The sequence below is a fragment of the Canis aureus genome, chromosome 37 (genome assembly GCF_053574225.1).
Source record: "Canis aureus isolate CA01 chromosome 37, VMU_Caureus_v.1.0, whole genome shotgun sequence".
Lineage (NCBI taxonomy): Eukaryota > Metazoa > Chordata > Mammalia > Carnivora > Canidae > Canis > Canis aureus.
The window spans coordinates 6411409-6432278 of NC_135647.1; the positions used below are offsets into that span (position 1 = coordinate 6411409).

Genomic DNA, 20870 nt, shown 5'->3' on the forward strand with positions numbered 1-20870 from the left:
CTAGGAAATGAATATGACACAGAAAGACACAAAGACATGGTGTGAGCTGAACCAAGACTGTTAGGAAGCTAAAGTTCTTTAGAGACAGGGAGTGTAAATGCTATACAATAATATTACAAGAAATGCTTTCAATCAGCCTGCTGTCATATGAACCATTATCCAAGACGGTTTTTCTAAATGTACATTAATTCTTAAAATTTTCTCCACTCTTTACCATGATTAAGATGAGCTCTGTCTTCTTGTCTTCCTACAATCTGTTTTTGCTGACTACTGTCTTATGGGTAAAGTGTATAATTTTTTTCATTATTTTCTAGAGATTCCTATTTCTTGAGACTATTTTGCTGAGGATATCATTTGACGTTTTGAAATAAGCCAGCCCACTCTAAATTACTTAGCTACACATGGGTAGAAATACCCATGTATTGGGTAAATACTTGAGAGTTTTCTCAGGTTCCTGTATGTAAAAGAAATTATACGTTTATCTTCTCACTGACCCATTTTAATTTCTTTTTTTAAGGAATGGGGGTCATGCTATATAAGGGTGCTTTGTGCTGTCCAATGATGTGAAACAAAATGAAGCCAAGTGGACTTCAGACAAAAGTATCAGACTTCACTTGAGTTTTAAACAAAAAAGAACCCTCTCTCACTAAAAATAATTTGAAAGGTAAGATTAATTCTGTATATCTCTGGAAGGCTTTATTTCTCAAATTACCTAAGTGATTACCTTTGGTAAACTAAATAGATCATATACAGCACATTTTCTTCTCCGCAGTGCTTGCATTTGATTTCCCAATAAATCAACTTTGTGAAAACACTTATTCATCTCAACTTTGAGGGTGAAATTAAGGATGTTACTGCATGAAGAACATTAAGGATATTATTGCATGAAGAACAATCTTCAATTGCTTTTACCTACTGATGTTTACATAGACTTGAATAGATGAATTTGAAATTTTTGATTCAACTACGTAAAATAAAATAAGTTAATATCATGGATTAAGACACACCAAACAATCCAGGCGTTCAGAGGAGAGGAAGGAAGCAAGGACTGGGTATTCTTTGAAAACAGAACGAAGTCTTCTACCAAACCCTACAGAAGAGGGACTCTGGTTCAAGTCACAATTAAACAGCAAAATATGTCGTGAGTACCAGGGACCCTGGTGAGAAGACTTAGGCAGATTTTCAGGACACCAAGCATATGCACGAAGCCTGCTGACTCTGAGAAGTTAGGGTGGGAGGTGGGCCTTCCAAGAATACGCAGAGCAGTTAGGAAGGAAAAGCCCCACTAGAATTGAATATACCCAGAGATGAAGAACAATAGAATGATCAAAAGCAGATTCTTCTTGAAGAACAACGGGGGTCAGCCAAGCTGCAGACTTTAGGACTTTAGTATAGCCTACATAATGCTTTGTCTCCTTGCTGTTTGTGGAAGCGTAAAGACAGAATGTATTTTGTTCTTGTGGTGAGCGAGGCATGATATACGGACTTGTCCAATCACTATGTTGTACACCTGAAACTAATGTAACATTGTGCTTCAACTATATTTCAATTTAAAAAAAGCATGTTCATAAAAAAAGGGGGGGGGATGTATTTTGTCCTTTAAGGAGTGATTTTAGCTTTGGATTTTCTATTTGAAAAAATGTTACATGCCATATCTAATTTACACACACAAGACCCCCTAGGGATCACGGAATTCTTTAAATAAATCAAATATTACATGCTTTCTCCAACTCTGATTTAATTATGAGAACTGATAAGTTTTGCTGCATTTCTTAAAGGAAACTCCTTGAATAAATTAAGGCACATCCATTGCATTCCATCAAATGTTATGTGGCCATTCATAAGAATAAGGAAGATGTTGGTATTTGGGCCTGGAATAATGATCATACTATGTGGACATGTGCGGAAAAAGGCAAGCGGCACAAGAGGTATAGCTGCTCACATGGACCCCGGGTGCCTTACCTGGTTAAGTGTAAGGTGTAAAACAATTAAAGGTTGGTTGGCTGGCTAGCTGGCTGGCTGGCTGCATGGATGGATGGATGGGTGGATGGGTGGATGGGTGAATGGATGGAAAATGTTTATAATGGCTCCTTATGAATTCAATAACTTGTTCTTGTGTGAACAACTTCAAGTCTTAGATTTGGCCAATAATGGGAGAGAAAAAACATTACTACATACTGCGCTGCAAGCCTTCAAGAACAAGTTCAGCAGGAGTGAGTCTCAGGTCTAGGAATACATTTCTTTAGTGCTGTCAAAATGAATCTCCAGTTTTGACTCATTCCACTGATTAAAATGACTAAAGTAGAATAGTTAGGTTTGTCCTCCCCCTGGCCCCTTTCTGGCCCTTCTACACAATAACTCTTGGGCAACTTTCTCACACAAAATAATTCTCAGTACTCCTGAAAAGAATTTATTCAGAACCAGCACATTCAAGGAAGAACCAACAAAATTTAGTCATGCTTCTTTCTAGGGATTTAAAATAGTCCGGCCCCATAGACCAAATGAACTCAAAAATTACAGTTTTATGGCATTTCCATTATGGGCATGAAAGCAATTCTAAGAAGAAAAGGAAAATAAGTAAGCCCTATGCAGGTTCCTCTGAATTGGGGTTGGGAAGGGAGATGGACAACCCTTATCACTCTCCGATCAGTCAGAACTTGTGACATATGTAACAAGAGCAACTGTCACAACAGTAGCAAAATTGTTTCCCTTCAATAAAGGTGTTGGCTATGAAGAAATAAAATATTTACAAGGTCTTAAAAATGGATATTATTCCTATTTTTGCTCTCTTGATAGGCAACAATTTTGAGACACTTATTCTTCATTATAGGAACAATAACCACCCATCTGAACAGCTAACACACAATCCTTTGCCAATATTTAGTGAATAAATTGTGCTGGATCATTTTACACTAGAATTATGCCAACATCTTTGATCATTTCTTCATTTCACTCTCTCTTTCATTAAAACAAATAAAATTTTACTTAGAAAAACTCTTGGTTTTGTCTATTCTCTGGGAAGGATTTTATTTTAAAACAAGCCCTTTCTTCTACTTAAGTGCATTCTTCCAGAATCTATAGTTGGCGTCTCTTGCTTCTTGCTCTTATCTTACCCATCCTTCAAGGACCAGCTTAAATTATATCTTAATCCTAACAATGCTCCCTTACCAGAATACTCTTTTTGAAGAATTCCTATTTCACTGTTGTTATCTATTATTTTGACACCTATTAACTCTTTTAAACATGACGATGCTTGGGTGGCTCAGTGGTTGAGCATCTGCCTTTGGCTCAGGTCGTGATCCCAAGGTCCTGGGATCGAGTCCCACATCAGGCTCCCCACAGGGAGCCTGCCTCTCCTTCTGCCTTTGTCTCTGCCTCTGTGTGTGTGTGTGTGTGTGTGTGTGTGTATCTCTCATGAATAAAAAAATAAAATCTTTTAAAAAATAAATTAAATTAAAAATAAAATAAACATAACTTTAGTGCTTCATATATCCAAGAACTGTCTCTCCATTGTTCTTAAGATTCCATAGTTCATAGAAACAGCAACTATGATATACTTTCTCCCTTTCTCTCCTTAACCACCGTATGCCAGGCACTCAGCCAATAGTTCTTGAATGAATGAGTGAAGGAAAAAAATGAACGATCACACACTAAGCATTTTCAAAATGAGCTTTGGAATTAACCACCCATGTGTTAAGGTGATTTTCCCACAGATGTTCCAAAGCCCCCTCGAATTTTCCAGCTAATTAAAAGGAGCAATGAGTAGAATGTTAAAGTAACAATAAACACAAAAGATAGTTACATGTTCCATCTTAGTATAACACATTTGGAAATATGACTTAATCAAATATAATCCAGTAATACTAATGTTGTAGGCCAGGCTTTTGGTTTTGTATTTTCAGAGTTCTGTACCCAGAAGTAATACAACCTAATATAGGTTTCATTATGTATTTAAGAAACATACATTTCCTTGAAGTATCATAAGTTCCAAACAGGGATTCTTAGCCCAGACAGATGAGAAGCTGCTTTGATTTTCTTTGGCTTGGGTGAGGCTACCCTTTTCCAGAGCTTCCCAAAAGGTGGCTGTGAGATTTTTACAGGTATCCATATTGATCTCCGTGGGGCTGGGTTGACTGGATGGAGGATTCCATGCCCAGAGCCCTGGGAACAGCCACAGCCCCTGGGACACATGCAACCTTCTCCATTTACTCCTGAACATGCGCTTATAAATATTTCAGTTGTGCCAAAATGAGGCAAAGCAGAAAAAAAAGTCAGGGTGACTCCCCTATTCTGTTACTGAATTGGTGAATACCAGTGCCTTCCCCCTTTTGCACATATGGTCAAAGTAATCAAAACTCGCTATAATATGGAACAAAAAATCCGCAGATAGGCTACAAGATAGAGAAACAGAGAAAAATAGATAATGCACTTACCATTTGGGAATGTCTTGCCTAATAAGCATATCTATTGTGGGGAAAATAAGTATTATCTAAAAGCTGATCCCAGAGTCTGTCTTGGGGAGGTAACTGTCTTTATTTGGGAAAATATCTTTATAGGTCACTTGAGAGCAAGGGGAGATAGGAGAGAAAGAAGATACTGTAGCTAAAACTCAACGTAAGAATATTGCAGACATTTGAGAACAAGGGGGAGAGAGAGAGAGGGATGAAAAGAAAGGAGAGAGAAAAGGATCAGCAATTTGCAAAATCCTCGAGTCTGTGGAGAAAGGACAGCCAGTAAGATACTGAACAACATGGATGTCTACTATAAATTTTAAACTATTGGTATTACTACAATTGTAAAGACCCTTAGGATGACCAAATTTTCATTAAAATCTCTACACTCACAATACATTGCTTTTTCTGCAAAAATCATGAAAAAGAGCTTGAAGCTCATGTTTCAGTTTGTGCAGAGAGAGGAGAAAGACAGCTCTGCAGGCGGAGAAAGGAGATTAAGAGATCAGATGGAAAATAAACTCAAGACAAGAAATAGCCAGACAACCCCTAAAAATTCAAAGAAATCTTGACAGGGGCTGATGATGGAACTGGGTTCAAATTTACAAAATCTATGGAGTGAGGAAATGAAATCTTAAGAGGTAAGTCAACAGCTACATTCTGGGAGATAGAGTAATAGATAAAGATATGATAAAAATGAGTGTGTAGTAAGAGATGTAACTGGCAATAAATCATGTTCCTATCAAGAATATGAGTGCATTTTATAAAAATGAGGTTTAATTTAATTCCTTGTAACCTCCTTTAAATAGGCTCCCTTAGATCCTCGAGTTAATGGAAAGAAATGACTTTGTCATATATGTTTGCTGTAGGGTCACCAATCGCTCAGACACTGACCCACAGAGTTCTATTGAAAAACCCAAGGGATCCCTGGGTGGCGCAGTGGTTTAGCGCCTGCCTTTGGCCCAGGGCGTGATCCTGGAGACCCGGGATCGAATCCCACGTCGGGCTCCCGGTGCATGGGGCCTGCTTCTCCCTCTGCCTGTGTCTCTGCCTCTCTCTCTCTCTCTCTGTGTGACTATCATTAAAAAAAAAAAAAAAAACTATTGAGTTTGCATGTCTACCAACATAATGATGAATGTATAGACACTTTTGTTTGTCAAAGCTGCAAAATTTTCATAAAATTATCACATCATTAATAAGAAATTCTAAATGGCTTCACCTTCGTGTATATAGAGTTAATATATTGATTTGATCTCATTATTAGGGAGTTACTATTAGTGACCCGTATGTCCTGAGTATATCCAATCATTAGACTTGGATCTGGCACTGAATTATTCACATTTTCTCAACATAAACCATGTGTTCCACAGGTGACATGTGGCAGGCTGCTGCCTAAGGATAGAGTTACAGTTCCCTGTCTCATTCAGGATCCCAAGCTATGCCCATCAGACAGCTGAGACTACTGTGCTCTCAATCTTCTTGAAAGTGTGAGGTTGTTCATAAAGACACTCACCTCACCAACTTGCTCATCCTGGTTTTAATAGAAACTGGTCTTTTTCTTCTGGGATTTTAAACCAAGGTAAACACCAGCTAAGGTATTTTCCAGAATCAATGTTTGTGTAAAAGGAAAACATTTTCACTAGAGTAAGCTACTTTTTAGTATCTGCATTTTTAGAGTTCTCAAAAAAAATTTTTGGGGTGCCTGGGTAGCTCAGTTGGCTAAGTGTATGCTTTCAACTCAGGTCATAATGCCAGGGCCCTGGGATGGAGCCCCACATTGGGCTATCTGATTGTCATGGAGCCTGCTTCTCTCTCTCCCTGCTGCTCATTTTCTATCTCTATCTCTATCTCTATCTCTATCTATCTCTATCTCTATCTCTTTCTCTTCTCTCTCAAATAAATAACATCTTTAAAATATATATATTTTTGCTTTTGCTGAGTTAGTCTATTATCTGCTCCTGCTATACTCAACCACAGCTGATGATGTCAAAAGCTAGCAAAGAAGTGGTTAAAAGCTCCACTTCCGCCCTTTAATTATGTTTAAAATGAATTTCAGCATGCAGACTTAGTGCCTTCACAGACTATGGAATAATCCACAGGTGCAAGAACTTCTACTTCCCAAGTGACACAGTGGCTTATGCGTGCGTTTTCATAGTTTAGTAAAAACATTCAGGTTGTTATACAAAGGAGGGAGAGAATATAAATTTATGATTAAAGAAATCAACTAAGGGATGCCTGGGTGGCTCAGCGGTTGAATGTCTGCTTTTGGCTCAAGGACATGATCCCAGAGTTCCGGGATCCAGTCCCACATCAGGCTCCCTGCATGCAGACTGCTTCTCCCTCATGAATAAATAAAATCTTAAAAAAAAAAAAAAAAAAAAAAAAGAAATCAACTGAGATCTGTTTGGAACACATTTTTTTCCTTCTAAAAATCACTCATCCTTACATTTGGGCAACACAATGGTGATTTGTAATGCACTGAGGCATTTGCAAACTTTTCCCAAAGAGAGAAACCCATGTCTTCATGGTGACATGTTCCTTCTTAGATAAACATGTCACAATTTTATCATGGGGTATACTAGATTCCACAGCTTTTCAGTTAAAAAAAAAAGAAGTCTTATATTTATATTTAAATCTGGAACTGTAAGCAGTCAAATGGAAGCCATCTTGAAAAGTACAAGAAATAAATTACTTTTGAAGGAAAAAAAATATAGAACACAGTTATGCTCAAAACAATAGCTATCGGCAGAAAACATGAGAAGACACATAGCAGCTCATTAAAAATTCAGAAGATATTGGAAAAGTCAAATTTAATTTTCCTACCTTCACCAAATACGTTGAAGGACATTTGACAAATTCAACAACAAACGGTTCCGTGAAATTTAAAAACTCACAAGTTCTATCATCCTATCTTTGCTTCTCAACAGAAGCAAGAGACTGGCTGCAAACCATTTTCTAAAAGCTTACCTCACAGGGACTAAGGGAATGTAGATACGTAGGGGAAACAAACCATTGGTTAATGAGGTATCAAGAGCTCAAAGCAGTCAAGTTAGGGAGACACCAAAAGGTAGAGAAGTATGCTATCTTTGTTGACACTGCCACATTTCCAAAGGCTTTGGGCTAACTAAACTGTGACCATCATGCACAGATATTAAGATTCACTAAAGACCTTAAATGTTGTCCTGTTCTGGCCCTCTTTCTCCTGGTGGATACTGCTATCCATCGTTCAGAGAAAATACAGACCTATAACATTTTGGTAACATTCGCTATGTAAAGGCTGCCCACTACCCCCTTCCCCACCACTCAGCCCCCAATACCCAGCCAACTCTTATGTTCTCAGCCATTCACATTTGATTCTCATTCATAATGGTCACAGGGTGAAGAAGAGGTTACAGCACCAGAATACAAAACCTCAGAGTCATTCAACACATATAGCAGCTACTGTGTCTAGGGTACCAAGAGAATAAAGAAGCAAAAATGACCCCAACCCTGACAGAATGTGGCTGGGAAAAATAAGACCAATACACCAAGAGTCACTAATGGAGGACAAGTGGAGTAAATAATGGGGTACCGGAAACGTAGAACAAAGCCTTGGCTGGGATCAGGTGCTTCTGTAAAGGGAAAGACTCCCTGGCCAGAGACTGCTGGGCAAGGCAGGAAGGGCACCCACAGGGTAAGCAAACACTTGTCCAAGAGTAGAATTGGGACAAATGAAATTTTGCAGTGTACATGTTAAACAGCTCACATGATCAGGACATTGTTACAGTTCCTCGAAGCCTCACTGATGGTCCCCAAACTGACCTACGTGGTACCGACATTGTAATCCATCTGGTATGTCCCACTGTACTTGGAATCAATTCCCTACACACACATGCCACCCCCAGTTCATGAAGCCCAATGACCAGCCTGGCACCTGCTGGCCCCGCCTGGCCCCATCTCTCCCGACTCCTCCACAGTCATGCTGGCCTCCTTGGGGTTCCTCACACCAAAATCCTTCCCCACCCAAGGCCTCTGCTCAGCCTGTCCCCACCACCACCTCAAATGCCCTTGCCCCATCATCAGAGAACAGAATTCTTCATAATTCAGATCTCAGTTTAGAAGGGGCCCCGCCAGAGATCTCTCAGACCAGACCTCACCCTCAGCAACCGCCACATTGCCACCTTCACCTCACCCTACTTTAATTCTCTGCAGAGCAATACCTGACATTTCTCTTGATTATTATTTTTATCACTGAAATTAGTACAGTTGAACTTCAGGAGTCACGGATTTTCTATTTACAAACTTTCCTACCTGGCTAAACTTTATTTATCAATACCCTCCGCACTTTCATGTCATTCACAAAAAATGCAGAGCAGTGAAAAATTTGTGTTTCCCAAAGCACATATTCCCAGCTGAGGGCCAAGAAGGTGATACTCTGCCTTTTTATTTCAGCTCTCATTCACTGTAAATGATAGTCCTTTCTGTAGTCCATTCACTGCCCAATTTTTGCATTTTTGTTGATTTTTGTTGGTGATTTCACTTTTTAGAATGCCCCCCAAGTGTGGTGTGGAAGTGCTGTCTGGTGTTCCCAAGTGCAAAAAGACTGGTGTGCTTACCAAGAAAATACACGTGTGTGATAGGCTCCATTCATGCAGGGCTTTGGCCATGAGTTCAATGTTAATGAATCAACAATATATATTAAATAAGGTGTCTTGGGGCACCTGGGTGGCTAAGTGGTTGAGCATCTGTCTTTGGCTCAGGGCATGATCTGGGGGTCCTGGAATTGAGTCCCACACATCAGGCTACCTGAGTGGAGCCTGCTTCTCCCTCTGCCTGTGTCTCTGCTTCTCTCTCATGAATAAATACATAAAATCTATAAATAAATAAATAAATAAATAAATAAATAAATAAATAAATAAAGTGTCTTGGATCAGAAACACACATAAAACAAGGTTATGTGTTGCGGTGGAAAATGTTATGAGCAGAGGCTCGCAGGAACCTAACCCTGTATTTCCCCTAGGAGCAATAGTCCTGCATTCGTTAATTCACTGTTCACAGCAACTTTAAACAGTGTAACTACTGTGAAAAACAAGAACCGAATGCACTTATTTTTAATATATGTATTTTTGGAATTCTCCAAAGAAAGACATTTTGCTGAGTAGTCTATTTTGCTCCTGCTACACCAGATGACAGCTGGTGGTAACACAAGTAGCAGAGAAATGGTTAAAAGTTCTACTTTTGTCCTTAATTAGGTTTCAAACACATTGTTGCATGGAGATGAAGTGGGTTTACACAGCTATAGCATAATTTATTTTCCCCTGCAAGCAGGGACCATGTCTGTCTTGTTCCGGGCAATGGATCAACCTCGCCTTGCACAAAGTGGGTCTTCGTTAAAAGTGTAACGAACGAATGAAATATTCACTTCATGCCAAATAAAATCCTATTTCTTATATTTATATAAGACATTATATACATTATATATTATATACATTATATGCCAAGTCTAAGGTACTAAATTACTGCCTCTGCTTATCCTGGATGGCATAAAAAATTTGAATCAACTGGGCACGGAGGTGGCTCAGTCAGTTAAGCATCAGGCTCTCGGCTTCAGCTCAGGTCATGATCTCAGGGTTGTGGGATCGAGCCCCAAGTCCAGTTCTGTGCACAACAGGGAGTCTGCTTCTCTCCTCTGCCTCTGCCCTTCCCCCTGCTCATGCTCTCTCTCTTTCTCTCTCTCTCTGTCACATAAATAAATAAATATTAAAATTTTTTTACTCAATTATATGAAAATGAAAGGACCAAGAACTATAACAACAGAGTCCTGGGTTTGGATTCTAATTCTAAATTGCCACGTGTGGGAGCTTAAATAGCTTATTTTACCTGTCAGAGCCTCACTTGTTCTGTAGATGAAAATAGGGATAATACCACCTGCAGCACATGACCATAATATATTAATGTGATCACAGAAAGGCAAGTTTTAGTATACTGCCTCACACATTACAGATCCTGAATAATATCAGCCCTCCAAACTTATGGGGAACCATGAGTCACTCCAAGTAGCCTGAATGGAGTGATAGGAATGAAGTGCTCTTTTGGCATGGCAGAAAAAGAGAGGATTTGGGCAGCCTCCGGCAGGCAAGCCAATTTTTATGTTCATAACTTTGACTGCCAATCCTCTCAGCTCTGCCTTCAAAAGAGATGCCTGTCCTCAGGAGTTGGTATCTCCCCTGAGAAAAGGCACAAAAGTTCCACTCATTAAAACCTACCTTACCTCACACCCAAGGAAATAGGAAAAATATGGCATGAATCCACAGACTACTTTTTTTTTTTTTCATTTATTTGCATGTTTCTAATTGTGGTCAAATATATAGACCACCAAATATACCTTTTTTTTTTTTTTCAAATATACCCTTTTAACCATTTTTAAGTACATCCCATTTCCTGAATACAATCACTGACAGGGGCTGTATGAAATTTGGCTGTCACAATATTACGAGATTGGAAAGAACACAGCTACACTTAGATTAACGATCCTTAACCCCCTTCCCACCATTGTCTAATGAATGCCTCACTTGGGAAATAGACATTCTCTTGAAATTTAGCCTGTCTTCCTCATTCTTGAAACTTCAGCCACTTTCTGATAGGCAAAAGAAAAACTTTTGTGAATAGTTTTGTTAAATCAATAATTAGCCACTAAAACATTTTGTGGGTGAATCTCTATTTTACAAGATCTACCCAGATGTCCTAGTTGCTGTAACTGATATAAGTCTCTTTCTCTGCATCTATTTCTTTTTCTATATAGTAACAGAGTTAGGGTGCCTAGCTGAGTCAATAGAGCATGCAGTGCTTGATCTTGGAGTCCTGAGTGCAAATTTCACATTGGGCATGGAGCCTACTTAAAATAAAATACATTTATATAGTAAGAGAGCTGGAGGATGTTTAAGACCCATTTCAAAAAAAAAAAAAAAAAAGACCCATTTCAGGTCACACATATTATTATCATTCCATTATTAAAATCCCAGGAGTGATGGTATTCCACACTATCTACACACAGACTAGAATGTCACATCAGGAAGTACAGCCCAAAAAATTGTAGTCTTATGGTATCACATATTCCCAAACAAAGCATATCAAGCAGTATATAACTGCCACTGAGATAGCTGCAAGAGAAACAAACACCATTTCAGTGACCTCACACAACCTCACTTTATAAACATTATGAAAACCTCTCTACACTAAACTGTTTAAAGGAGCAAGACTTAGTTTGACTTATAAAGCTCTCTAATGTCATTTCAATGACTTTTTCTTAAGAGTTTTCCTGAATTTATAGGCAGATTAATGTGGGAAAGTTTTACAACAAGCCTTCCTTCATTTGATGGATGAAGTGAGCCATGGGTTTGGGTCCCTTGCACGGGACCTCTGATCATTTGATCATGGACCTGTTGAGCTACCCACAGATGTTCCTCTAAACTCCAAACTTTACAATTGTCCATCACTTGTCTCACTTGGTCTTCAAAAGTAAGTATCACATTCAATTATTTGGTGTTCTCCAGTATATTTGTCTGAGTCTATGGCATTTCAAGAGCCACCTTATTAGCAAACAATGTCACCCATTGAATGTGGCTCAGTACTACAAATTCACACTTCATATTTTTCACTAAATGAGTGATATCCAAACCCATCCCATCAGAAACACTTTATTCCAGATAGCCACTACACAGCTGGAGATTCCAGTAGAGAAAAGAATCTTCCACTTGTTGACATAGTAAAAATGCCATTAAAACTGTAATATATTGTATTTCAACTTTTATGTATGAGTTATTAAATAGGAGAATAAAAGGAAGAAAGAAGAGGGAAGAGGAAAAGAAGAAGGAGAAGGAGGGAGAAAGAAGAAAGAAAGAAAAGAAGAAAGAAAAGAAGAAAACTAGAAAATAACTAAGTGGTAGATTTAAATCCAATCAAGCCAATAATTACATTAAATACAAATGAACGAAACATTGCAATTAAAGGAGCATATAAGAAAAACCTACAAGTAATATCATACTTAATTGTGAAGGACTTAATGCTTTCTTCTGAATTCATTTATTTTAAGCTTATGTTCGTTCACCAAAAAAGCATTAATAAGAAAGCGAGCTGAGGGGCACCTGGCTGACTCAGTGGGAAGAGCATGTAACTCTTGATCTTGGGGTTATAAGTTCAAACCCCATGTCAGGTGTAGAGATTACTTTAAAATAGAACCGGTAGGGCAGCCCAGGTGGCTCAGATGGTTGAGCATCTGCCTTCAGCTCAGGTCATGATCTCCAGGTCCTGGGATCCAGTCCCGCATCAGGCTCCCTACAGGGAGCCTGCTTCTCCCTCTGCCTATGTCTCTGCCTCTCTCTCTGTATCTCTCATAAATGAATAAATAAATAAAATCTTTAAAATAAATAAATAAAGAGCTCCTACAAAGAAAACTATAGGCCAGCAGAAAAACTAACAGAAGATATACATTTGTTTTTACTGAAGAGAAACACAAACGGCCACTAATGTATACATAAAGATGCACAATCTCATTAATTCTTCAGGAATGCAAATTAAAACCGTAAGAAATAACTTTATGCTCCCCACAAAACCAAAGGTAAATTAACAAGAATGTTAAATAATAACAATTCTTATTCACGACTCATGAATATAATCTAGTCATTCTACTTGGGAATATATTCCAAAGAAATAGTTGCCCTGTGTACCAGGACACATGTTCAAGAACGTCCACAGCAGTATTAATTTGCAATGACCAAAACTGCCAACAACCAGTCTTAACTTCTCTCAGAAGCAGACCCTGAGGTAAGATTGAGGTCATTTAGAAGGAAAAATAAACAGGAAAACTGTTAGAGGTGTGGACAAGTAATTCGGGCAAGGAAAGACGGCTACTAATGGGTAGATTGTTAAACCAGTCATTATGTGGATGACTGGAGTATCATCTCATGGGGAAACTATGGGAACTGGAGTCATCTGAGGAGCTGACGTATTCATCTCCCAAGCTGCTTCCAAGGGCACGTCCAGCTGGCCTCACGCAGTGGCAGCATGGCTCTCTGCAGCTGCAGTGGGGAAGAGCCCTCAGACACAGATGCAGGGTCCCACATCTGGAAGTTGCTGAGAGCTCCAAGAAAGATTCAACAGTCATGGGTGAGGCTGACAGAACCTGTCACACAACTAAACCCAAATATTCACTGACAGGACCTGGATAAACTGTGGTCCATTGAATTCAAAATAATACAGTAGTAAAATTATATGTATGACAACCACACATATCACAAGATATGTACTATTATTCATAGGAGGGGCACCTGGGTGGCTCAGTGGGTTGAGCATCTGTCTTCGGCTCAGGTCATGCATGATCCCAGGGTGCTCGGATGGAAGAGTTCTCAGTGGGCTCCCTGCTCAGTGGGGAGCCTGTTTTTCCTTCTGCCCCTCCCCCTGCTCATGCTCTCTCTCTCTCTCCCTCTCTCTCAAATAAATAAATAAAATCTTTTAAAAATATATTATTAACAGGAAAAAGTAAGTGGTGATAGAAGAAATACAGTACAGGTCCATTTATTTAAAGATTTAAAACATACAAAAATACATTATTTAGGAGCATACACAGGTGTGATGGAAATATTAATGAACACAAGAAAATGACAAATACAGAATCCAGAAGACGGAATTATGTAAAATATACTGATACTCCTGAAACCACTAACACACTACATGTTAACCAACTAGAATGCAAGTTAAAAATTGACTTGTGCTTATAATAATCACAATAACATGTTTTATTTTTAAAAACCAACTTTACCTGCACAGAGGAAAACTGCATCTGGAGTACAAGTGAAGGGGTATGATTAGGGATTAAAACCAGATGGGTTCCCTTCTGTTAGGGCTGGATGGCAGTGCACAGGTAGGTAGTGTGCTGCTACTCCTTATGACAGAAATACATGTACACTCCTATGTATGAAATATTTCAGGGGCACCTGAGTGGTAGCCCAGGGGGTTAAGGATCTGACTCTTGATCTCAGCTCAGGTCTTGATCTCAGGGTTGCAAGATCAAGACCTGTTGTGGGGCTCTAGGCTGAGCTTGGAGCCTACTTAAAAAAAAAAAAAAATTTCAAAAACCGTAAAAATCTGAAATAAAAGATATCAAAATGTTCACATAACTATCCCTAAGTGAAGAACAATGGATTTTCCTTTCTTCTTTTTGTCTGTTTTCTATGATAAACATGCATTCCTTTCATATTAATCAAACAATGTAAAGCCAGTCAAGTCCCCATAACTCCCCCTATTTTTCCAATCCTAGCTCTACCCCCTTATATACATGGCCCATCTAGAAAAGGAGAGAAATCAGCTACTTGATTCCCTATTGTAGTTATTAACTTACACAGAGATCCCTGGTTTGCTAATTCAGCTGCAAATTTACATTTGCCCACAGGCACTGAAGACAAAAAAAAAAGAAAGTAGGCCAATTCTAAAATAAATCATCCAGTGGGCAATTAAAAACTTGATAAAAATTGAAGGGAAGAGAGAATCAGAACACTACAGGTTAAATCCTTTTAGAACAAATTTCATCTGAATATTTCTATTCTCTCCTGAAAGAATTGACTTGGATTCAGATTATATCAAACAGTGCTTACAACAACTGAAATATACATTGAGACTCAACATATTTACGATAATCACAATTTTTAGTCTGAAAGTCAAAACTGAAAAGAAGGGGGGAAACTGTGTAATAGATACAGCTTCTGAATATGAGAAGACGAGAGGCCCCAAATGCTTAAAATAACCAACTTGTGTATTCATCGAATGCCTCGTCTACTTTTTGTCAATCCATAAAAACTAAAATCATTTCTGCTGCTCTCAGAAGTTACATCCATCACACAATACTGGTTCCCCCATTGGAATGCAAATTTATCATCAGTACCAGCCATCCTATCCCTGTTAAAACAGAAAAAAATGTTGTTCAACTGTTGTAAAAACTCACCACTCCGTCGACTACTAGAACGGAGTGTATTTGTGATTCTTCCCAATGTACGTGTTCATTCGATTAGCAGAAACATGTTTTGATGATGCTCTAGTTGCTATGCCTTCCTTTAGGACTCCAAAATCATTAAGGTTTATGTATTCATAATCTGAGAGGCCTAAGTGAATAGGCTGGAGGGCCCCAGGAGCACTTAAAAGCTAGTTGGGAAGAAAAGTGCCTGCCCAAATAGCTTTGGCAGAGCAGTGGACCGTGAATCTCCTTTGTGAGCTCAGAGAAGCTTGGGCTGAAGTGGCCTCCCATAAACTCCTGCTCACCCAAACCACAATGTCTGCCTCGTCAAGTCTCCAGCCTTGACCCCTGACAGCCCAGTCCATTTTCCCTGTTCTTTTAGCATGACTGCCTATAACAAAGGTTGTGCAGGAATGTCCCGTGACCTACAATGTTTATCTCAATCCAAAGCTCTCTGAACAACCAAGCCTGGGAGCAGCAGGATGGCCTTTGCTCCTTTTGAGGGGAGAAGCCCTCAAATTTTGAGGCATGGCAGTGGGCACCTGGTAACTACATATAATTTACAAAAAGCATCATATACGTTAGGCTAAGAATCTGAATTCAGAAAAATCCTGCCACCACCAACAAAGGCTGAGAGATGAAAAGCTGAGTCAATCACAAAAATAACTAGTGTGTTTCTTCCATGCCAGTTTACTAAACCTTTGGTCCAAGTATTACTTTTGTTTAATAAAAGAAGGAAAGAAAAAATATTTTCCGGTTGTCCAATACAAAAAGCCAACTTCAAAGGAGCTCTATAAGTACCGTAAGGTAGTATTGTCACCGAGGCAATCTCAAAAGGCCTTTCAAACCACTCTCGGATAACTAATCTGTTATCTGGCAACTCTTATGAGAAAACATCTTTAAAGAGTCCATAAACAATCATTATCTTCAAACAGCATCCTTAAAAACAAAAATCCCTGGATAACATAGATTTGTTTTTCATTTTTGCCTCCCTCAGACTTTACTTCAGAACACTCGTCTTAACCTTTCTAATTTATATATTTTTTAAAAGTCTTTAATTCAAAAGCTAACAGCAGAACAGGTATTACCACAGATTCTGTAAAAATTCACCTTGCAAAAATGGGTTTGAAATAAAATCTATCTTTGAATTTAGAGAAAAGGGAGAGAGACAACAAAAGGATAGAAGTTTAAATGAGGAAAAATCTTTACATAATCATTTACTTTTCCATTTTAATTAAACCTGAATTCCAAATGACCCTGAGTTTATTAGCAAGATAATTCTTTGTAAGGCGCTACTGAGCAGGTTCTATAAGAATTTTATGGTTTGTCAATATCAAATGGTAAAGAGTAATCTAAGAATTCAGTTAAGCCAATAAAATAAAAGGCAATCACAATACACCCGCTTGGTCACCTGAGAATTCCTTTGCAGACAAAGAGGGAGGGTTGCGCAGTGTCAAGTCCCTTCCAATACCACCAATTAAAGCAAAAGCTTCAGCTCTGAATATTCCATTTCCTCCCCAATGTACCTCATTCCTCCTACCCCAATCAAGAGACGGCTCCCTTAAGCTCAGGATGTATTTTGAGAGATGGAATTAGAATTTCCATAGCTGGAAACTATTCACAGATCACACAAATACTGGTCCATATAATTGAAATAACTTTTGAATCACCAAAATGTACTGTGTCCTAGTGCACCGTTACCTCAAGAGAGCTCTGCTTTTGCGTGCTATTCATAAGGCAGTTCCACTTCCAGGCCGAGTGACCTTTACTAAAACCCAGCATAAGGATAAGTCTTGAAACAAATGTCCTATTGAGGTTGAGCATAAATGAGTGAGTGTGTGCATGAGTGTAGATAAGCGGAAAAGGGTTGAGGAGGAAGAAGCAGAGTGTGTATGTTGAGAGGAAATTCTTCCAAATTCAGCATGAGAACACTGGTAATCCACGATGCTCTTCAATCTGGTATGAAGTATCACTTAAGTAAAAGAGGTCTAAAAGCCCTTATCTTAGAATTCTCCATATTCCTGAATAAAAGATAACTTTAGGATGAAAGAAATCAAACAATCCAAGAATTAGAACCCTATTTTTGGTACTGCAAAGCAGGATCATGTTTTGCTTTAATCTAGCGATAATATATTATTTTAATGCAATATTTATCGAAAGAGAAAGCTAGCCAAATACTGTGACTCAAAAGTCTGCTATGTTATACGAGAAACATTTCTGTCCAATAGGCAAACAGCCCTGCCTGGCTCTTTCTCCTCTGAAATTGCATTGTTATTGACCTCTCCTATGGAGGAAGTGTCCCCATAGAAGAAAGCCAGAATTGCATTCACCGAGTGTGTGAATCACTCCCACAGCATTAGCATTAATGAAATCTGGCAACTGCTACAAGCATTTCTGTGCACACCCTCTTTTACACAACTGCTATTACTTGTGCTAAAAACTCAGCTGTCACGTCTACATTTTTTTCCAAGATAATAATCCTGCTAGTAGAGTCACCAAAGGGCCATAGCAGAAAAACCCAATGTAGAGAGCACTGAGGGTTGAATAGCCCATTGTCTGTTTTGGAACAAGAGGGCTGTATTCCCAAGGAAACCAGAGTAAAAACTAGATTAGAACAAAGACTTAAAATTCAGAAAGGGCTCAAAAGTAGCTGAAAACTCACCCACATTTTTTATGCTTGGCATCATTTTGTATGTTTCCATTACAAAACAAAAATGTGGAGATGATATAAATTTATAAGGGAAGCACTTTGATATAAAAAAGACTTTGTTTTTTCAATTTCTCCTAAGCGTTTAGAATGCTTTGGGGGAAACAGAATATCCTTCATATTTTACAAACCTCTACAGTGAATTGAAGATTAATCAACCGTTTACGCATTCAATTTTGTTTGGGCCAAAGATATAAGTCATAGCAAATACATACTATTATTTTATACTTCTGTCTCTCTGCACAGTTTATTCAACAATTTCACAAATCACCATATGCAATCCTTACAGCAACACCGTGAGGTAAGTATGACTGGTCCATCATACGAATGAGAATACTGATCTCCGTGCAGAAGATATTTGATCTGGTGATCAGCACTCTTGGAGCAGCCTTAATGTGGTTGGGTGATTTCTGGCTTTCTGAGTCCCACTTTCTGGGTACATAGAACTTAGGAAACCCAGTTCCCTGGCCTCCTTTGCAGCTAGGGTGAGCTCAGTACCACCGATGAGATCTGCCCTTGCAAAATTGGGATTCACGTGTGAGCAACGAGAGGAAGGGCACTCCATACTGGTATGGATCTGATTTGCTTTTACTGGCCAGGATGGCAACCAGGGTATCCAGCATGGGGGCCAAGTCTTGTTGCAAGGCAGAGCCCCCAGCACAGAGCAGCACTGCTACTGGCAGCAGCTGTAAGCAGGCAGATCTCCCACCACCACTGCAAACCACAGCACCTAGTGCTTGTGAGGCAGGACAGGTGACAGCCCATACTCTTGAGCTATTTCTCTGGTGCAGTTTTGGACATTGCTCCTGAAAACGTAGCTATGTGCCTATCTCTTTGCCCCTCCCAAAAGGGCACTCTCCCATGAACTTCCCAATATCCTTTCAGCAGACTTCACTTCTGCTCAGATTCCATTCCTGTTGCTTGCAATTAAGGATTCTGATTAATTTACTGAGGTTGTGTGCAACATTGATCCTTATGGGGAAGTCTTCTCTGGACAAGGGGTGACCATAAGGCTGAGTCCTAAAGGATGTATAAGATCCAACCAAGCAAAACTATGGGGAAAGGGGAATGGCATTCTAGCAGTGCAAAGGTCCTGTGGTAGAAAAGAAAACCAGTGAGGCTGGGGAGAACTTAATGAAATGAGGCCAGGAGATGGGCAGAGGCCGGAGCACAAGGGTGTGTGGCAAGACATGTTCCACCTCTGGCCTTGCATATCAGAAAAAGAAGTCTTACAAAGCCAAAATAAGTATAGACATAAGCAACATACATTCAAAGTTTCACTCTGAGAAATTTCAGGGTAAGACTAATTACAGGATACAGGATAGGCTTCAAACATGGTAAGATAGTGGTCATCTTTCCCATACTGAAACAGTCCCAGGCCCTTCACCTGTCTAAGGAATATGCCAGCGATATTAGTCTAGCAATGTACACAATGGAACTGAAGAAACTTGGATTTGAGCCCTGACACCAGTTACTTGATCTTAGGGAAGTCATTATTACCTGGGAAGGTTGCCCACATCCATAAAATATGGAAGAATCTGCTACCCTCCATATCTCACAGAATTATTGTAAGGTTCAAATGTGCCAAGAGATATGGGAGCTCTATATAATACTAGGTATTGTTGGTAGGGAGATATTGTGACGATGGTAACAGTGGTTATTATTGCTAGAGTAAGGTCTCCTGAACCATAAATAGGGATGTCAATATACTGCAGCTATCAATATTTCCAAATGGGTCCAGAAGAGAATACAGTATTTTTGAAGTAATTTGTCCTACGAAAAAAATGCTATGTGGGTGATGGATGTTAACTAAACTTACTGTGGTAATCATTTTGCAATATATGCATCCTTCAAATCATTAAGTTGTATACCTTAAAACTATATAGTATTATATGCCAATTACATCTTAATAAAACTGGTGAGAAAACTCAGCAATGGTCAACCTTTTAGCATGATACTCTATCCCTTTTTGGGCCTCCTCACTAAAAACTTATTTTCAATGAAAAGTCATTCAGAGAGCCACAATTAAAACAAACGGCCTGATAAGAGTAGCTGGATTTATTTATTTATTTATTTATATTTATTTATTTATTTATTTATTTATTTATTTATTTATTTTTAGCAGCTGGATTTATTAAGAGTTTACTATGTGTAAGATACTGTGTTAAGTGCTAATAAAAATTTTTTTAATAAAAACAGTTTTATCAATGCAAAGCACTTTGTGATTTACCTTTCTAATCCTAAACTATTTCAAGGTAAGGACATGAATTTTTTTGGTTCCCATGGTTTTGACCTCAAATGAACTCACAATCCAGAAGATGTAAAGGAATATATTACAAGGTGACACATTATTATAAAAGGTAGACCATCATTTTTAGGACAGAGAGCTTGCGTTTGTTATCTGCAGAAAGAAATAATTATTTTTAAGAAACAAATTTTGGGGGTGCACCTCGGTGGCCCAGTTAGTTAAGCATCTGCCTTTGGTTTGGGTCATGATCCTGGGGTCCTGGGATCAAGCCTCAAGCCATATGGCAGGTTCCCTGCTCAGCAGTGAGTCTGCTTGTCCTTCTCCCTCTGCCATTCGTGTTCTCTCTCTTTCTCTCTCTCTCTCTCTCTCAAATAAATTAATAAAACCTTTAAAAAAAAAAAGAAAACATTTATGACTACTTGAATGTGTGTATGATGTATGAGTCACCATATAAGAGCACAGACAATATAAAAATAAATA

The 20870-nt window shown here is 38.8% G+C and overlaps 1 protein-coding gene across 8 annotated transcripts in view; it reads right to left on the reverse strand.

Moving 5' to 3' along the window:
• LOC144306748 (uncharacterized) overlaps positions 1-20870 on the reverse strand; it is a 476591-nt gene that overhangs the window by 387240 nt on the left and 68481 nt on the right. Inside the window, exon 1 of one of the 8 annotated variants that reach the window (XM_077886294.1) lies at positions 15427-15637. The exons of the other annotated variants lie outside the window; for them this stretch is intronic. The gene's annotated coding sequence lies outside the window, so the exon portion shown is untranslated. Of the gene's footprint in view, positions 1-15426; positions 15638-20870 lie in introns of those variants that run through there. 8 annotated transcript variants of the gene reach the window in all.